Source organism: Juglans microcarpa x Juglans regia, chromosome 4D (assembly GCF_004785595.1).
Source record: "Juglans microcarpa x Juglans regia isolate MS1-56 chromosome 4D, Jm3101_v1.0, whole genome shotgun sequence".
In the NCBI taxonomy this organism is placed as follows: domain Eukaryota; kingdom Viridiplantae; phylum Streptophyta; class Magnoliopsida; order Fagales; family Juglandaceae; genus Juglans; species Juglans microcarpa x Juglans regia.
The window spans coordinates 21528925-21534826 of record NC_054600.1 but is presented as its reverse complement, the minus strand read 5'-3'; positions in this window follow the sequence as shown (position 1 = coordinate 21534826).

The following is a 5902-nucleotide window of genomic DNA, read 5'->3' as shown; positions in this document are numbered from 1 at the left end:
ATAGAGGATGGAGGGAAGGTGTGTGGGGTCCTCTCTTGATTAGAAGAAAGCAAAGGAAAAAAAAGGAAGGTGGGTGTTGTGTTGTGGCCACCCAAGAGGCGTTCCGTTCGCACAAGCGGACGATACCCTTATCACCCTCTACTAAAAGACAACCCTCCTTTCTTCCAGCACCCCCTCAAAATAACCAACCAATTAAAAGCCTAGCTAGCCGAGAGAGAGCCTCTATGTGTCAAGCCACTTGGCTTTTATTCCAAAGTGTCCAAACCTTGTTTTAAAAGAGGTTTGCTGTCTTGTTCTTTCTCCCCTAATTCATAAAAAGATGTTTCCTTTATAATAAACTCAATTTCGTTGCATGCTTTTTCTTCTCCCTCTAAAAGTGGCTTACAACGATGTTCTTCTTCTATCAAAAAATCAATAAAATAAAATAATTTCCATTATTCATAGCCATGGTTACTGAGATAAGCCATATTTCAATTATAATAAATTAATATATAGTTTATTTTATTAGAATTTGACATGCTACATCTCACTTAATTCATGTTCTTTGCAATAATTAAGGGGTCATCAATCATGCATGACATTTGCTTTTGCTTCTAAATTGTTTTAAAATTGTAATTGAATAATTCAATTGGTTACAATGTCTACTTCCAATCCCAACAGTCATACCATGTAATATATACAACACGAGTCACACCCTTTCATTTTCCCAATTAGATTTTTTTTTTTTTTAATAAAGTAGTTATAATCTTGTTGCAACACATAATTTAATTACAATGATCCTGCATAAGTGCTTATTCAAACATGTGACAATAGGAACAACTAACATGCCACCTTAAATCAGATGAGGCATTTGATACTTTACAAAACAAAGGTGGTTTCTTTTTTGTTTTTGTATTGAAAATGAAAAATTCTTATCATCAGTTATTATTTATTATTCTACACTTTATATCTTCTAAAAAATATCTTTACGTCTTATAAAAAATACTCTTATATCTTATGAAAAAGTTATATATATGAGATGTGAGAATGAATAGTAACCGATGCATAATATTTATCATTAAAAATATATATGTATTGAAAATAATAAAATAAAAAATAATTTAAAATAAAAATGGGTGTATATATGTAAGTGTGGCTAAGGGTAGAAGAAAGAGAGCAAGCCAAGCCAGGGCGGCTCTTGAGGTGGGACCAAACATGCAAAATATTAAGAAACACCCTCGATTCCCATTTCCCTTTTTAGATAAAAAAGACACGAAGGTGCGCATGAGAGGCCCATGTTAAAAGTGTTAGGCTGTTAGCTCCCTCCAAAAGTGAGACCCCATCAAAACGCACCCTCCAAAAGTCAAATGCCATTTTCGTTTATATATTTCTTCTTTTGATATTTATTTATTTATTCAATTTTACAAATTTAACATTACCAATGCATACGGCCCTTAACTGTCAGCAACACCCCATCAATATTAATTAAAGCATATACTTATAAGACGGTCGATCCATGATGCCTACATCTGTTGAAAGCATTTCTTAACACTTGACTCATTTTTTATTATTTTATACCAATATATATTATTGCCTAATTGTCTCCCATATGTTTTTTTTTTTCAGTTGACTGTTTTTTTTCTCTATACTTAAATATTAAATAAATAATAATTCCGTCAAACAGTTCATTGCATAGTTTCTTGTTATTGCAATATGCTCCATGAATGTAGGATGAAAGTATTATACGTGTCTAAGAAATTAATTAGTATAAATAATTTCATATGCCTTACAAAAAGATATATAAAAAAATATATTTTTGTCACAAAGGATCGGAGTTATATAAAAATAAATTTATAAATATAATTAATGTGGATTGATGTGTTATATCAAATTATAAATTAATTTTTATAATAAAATAAATCTAATATATTATATAGAGTCATATCAATTTAGAAATTTATTTTTATAAAATATCTTTTATAGTAAGCATATCTCTATTTTTCTTTAATGAAAAGTCTAGAATCTTAACAAAAGTTTACATTCAACCATTTCATCTCTCTCCCCCTCACTTTCAGTGAGCTTATGATGACTTTTTAGTAAAAAATGGATGGTGGAGATTGCAGAATCATTTGGACAGCTTGTATATAATTCTAAAAAGGGACCATCCAAAGTAAGAAATGGTGAACTTTCTGCACCTTTATGGCCATGCATAAAAGAGTGGTCGAACATGCCACGTGGCTTCATCGTGATCGCTCAAAATGTTAAAGTAGGAAAAGGGCAACAGCAATGGGCGGATCCTTTTCATGATATGCATGAAAGGTCCACAGTACTGATGGGTGCAGCTTGAAAGATAAGTTCAACTACTGTAATTTGGTTCCATGCTAAAGCTAAAGCTAGTTTTAATCTGGCTTTTTGATGATCTTTTCTCATGCCTCTAGTAATCCAAAAGGAAAATTGTCAAAACAATTTACGAAACTTTTTGTGACTTTATTCAATGTGATATACTTTGAAGATTATATATACAAAACTTTTAGATATAAATCTCATATTTCTATACACAATTTAAAAATACGTGATTTTACTCTTTTCTATATTTTATAGTTTACATTAGTTAAAAAATAAACTGTAAAGGAAAAGGACGTCTGCATCATCCTCGAGAGAGAAAGAGCTCAAACCATGAATTGCGTGAGAAAATTGCCGCATGCATGTAGCCATGGCGGCTACAGCAGAGTACTCGTACATAGTACGTGCGACTTTAATAACCTACTATCGAGACATGAGAGTGATATTGTTGCCTCTAGACATTTTTAGCATGTAGTAGTGTTCATGAAGTTGGTTCTATGTAAAGAAATTAGGGGAAGAAGTCCTAGGTAATTTGGATTCAGAAAATGATAAAGAGTTTTTGCTTTTTTGAACACTTTGCAGTGAAAAATCTTCCCAATTATTAGTTCAAACAAGTGGGAAGTAATTCCTAAAATTAACCAAACACGTACTTTATGCTGGATAAAGCAATGGATTGATGCTTAAATGGCGTATATAGAACGCGGCTTGCTTGCTTTCGATTTCATTGCTTGATGTCCCAGTACGTGTTTCAGTAAGTCCGCGAAACACGTACTGGGGGGATAAATCTAGTTTCCCTAGGGTGGGTAGCTATTTTGCGTGTGCATGCTTAATAACATTAATATTCGATTCATTATTTTTATCTTTAAGATTTGATAAAAACACATATTTTCTATTATTCACAACTCTCTATCCATATCTCTATATTAAATTAAGCATTAGATTCATCAAAATAATAATATAATATTATTTTTTTAATAAAAATATTTTTAATTTATTTTTTTTATATTTTATAATTATACTAACTATATGTTAATTAATAATTTAATTTGATAGTTAAATTATTATTTCTCAACTTAAATATATTGTGGCTCAAAATTAGAAAATAATAATTTAAATAAATAAAATAATAAGTATAGAGTGTGAATAGTGAGTCTTCAAATTTAAAGATAAATTAAAATACACTGTAGCTCAAAATTTTAAATTTTAATATTTGATAAATCTAATACAGTGACTTTAAATATAAATTTATCAAATTTTAAAGATTAAACTCATTATGATACTCTAATGCCAATGCTATTTGCATGGTTTGCTCTACGTACTTTTTGTTTCAATGTGGGCTGCCCTCCAGCATTAATTAAAGTACCTGCAGCATGAATTCAACTACTTTATAATTTTTGTATGTAACTCTTTTATGTCATACAATATGATCATTTTAGTTAAAAGGGAAACTTACAATTTTATGCATATAATCATATGAGTTAATATTGCAACCTATTTTAAAATTTTGAAATTAAAAATTTGAATTAAAAAAAACCAGATAAAATGGAACGAATACTCAATACGCAGTATAATATTGTGCATAAAATTATAATTTATCCTTATTAAAGTTAAAAAAAAAAAGATTTATGATAATAATAATATCTTATTAAAGAGTTATCTCACTACAAGAAAACTGCTTATTTGTGGCCAGTTAATTCTAGCGAAATGACTATTTACAATCAAAATGAGTCTGTTTTGATCACAAATAGTCTTTTCGCCGTAATTAAATAACCACAAAAACTCGTTTTTCTTGTAATGTCTAAAAGTTGTAAAATAGTTGTCAATAACATTTTTGTATTGGGTTAAGTTTTGTGTTTGGATGATTGGGATGATATATAACCAATGTCATTAGTTAACAATTTTTAGATAAATATTAAAATCGTTAATTTTTAATATTTCTGTTACAAATCTGTACTCACTAACGAAAATCATCTTACGCCACGTCACCGCCAATAATAATGCGCTACATGATGTCATATTTAGCCACCAAGAGTCATGTTTAGCCCCGTGTACATCCATGTGTTACAGCAAGTAAAAAAAAAATGTAAATTAAGGCAAAAACTAAAAGACAAGTAAATAATCAATAAAATAAAATAAAAGCTGCCAATAGAGAAAACCTTCCCCACCGATAAAGGGGTGGGTGCACTCCCAAACTGCGAACCCAGAACTAATTTAGGATAGCTATGGCCACCCAATTTAGGTCTAAGGTGGAACTAGCCACCCCAATCACTACAATAGAAACTCTTTTTTGGGATGAAAAAATTTCATCTCAAAAGATTTGTCGCAAAAGACATTCTAAGACAAGAAAAAAATATTTGTTCAAAAAAAAATATATTTTGAGATGAAATTTGTGCAACCCGTTCGAAAGCAAACAAATTTTGGGACGAAAGCATTTTGTCCCTCAAAACCATTCGAACAGTTACGATATGAGGTCGAACACTTTAGTCATGTTTGAATGGTTGAGAAACGTTTGAATGAGATGGGAGGTCGTTTGAATATTAAAGACATGCCCGTTCAAATAAGATTGGTTTGCGTTCGAATGTCGATACCGTATAAGCTTCAAAGGTATGCAGTTACCATTCGAACTATAATTCAATATGTTTGAATAAGAAAGTTTCTAATTTAAATGACATTCGAATTAGGATGATGGACTTTTCAAACGATGTGACTGTAAATGGTTTAGACGTTTTACCTTTACATTCGAACATAAAAGGGTAAAGATATTGCTATTCGAATAGGAGTGTTTAGCATTCAAATACTTTGGTATACCCGATCGAATGTGTGTTTGAAGATGTATGCAATCCGTTCGAATATTGAAACCGTATATAGCTAAAACAATTTATGTCACAGTTTGAACTCGATTTTGGTCAAAATCCTTACGTTCGAATAGAAGTGGATTCGTCCAAATAATAAAGGCACACGTTCAAATGGGGTGAGACTTGTAGTTCGAACTATCATCGTAATCGTTCAAATATCATATGTTAATGCTATAGGGTTTAGATAGTGATTACAACATTCTGGACATAAAATAGGATACTCGTTGGAACAAAATGTGTGTTTTGTTTGAACAATATTTAGTAAACTTGAAATTCAAAACTAATATATATAATCCAACAATTGTTCATAACAATGTTATAAAACTACAATAAAACTCTAAGTTAGGGTCATGATACAAAATATTAAAAAAATTACAGAATGTGTGAAATGGAACTAGAGGCTTAAAATATTGTTCGAAAGAGGTCATCAGAGGGAAAATCATTGACTGCACTGAATTAGCCTCCCAGGCCTATACTTATCGAAAAGGCTATCAAGCTCATTGACTTCAACGACATTATTTGAAAATGTATGACCCTCGAGTCTATATTCATTGATAGGAGATGGGGTCCCATCTGTGACCAATTGGGGGTTGCCTATCATTACCTGGTGTATATGTTCAATTAGGGAGTCACTAACATGGGTGCTGCATATGAGACATTCAACTTCACTATACGGGGGTGAGTATTACATTCTCATTTGACAAGATAGTTAAGATTCTTCACAT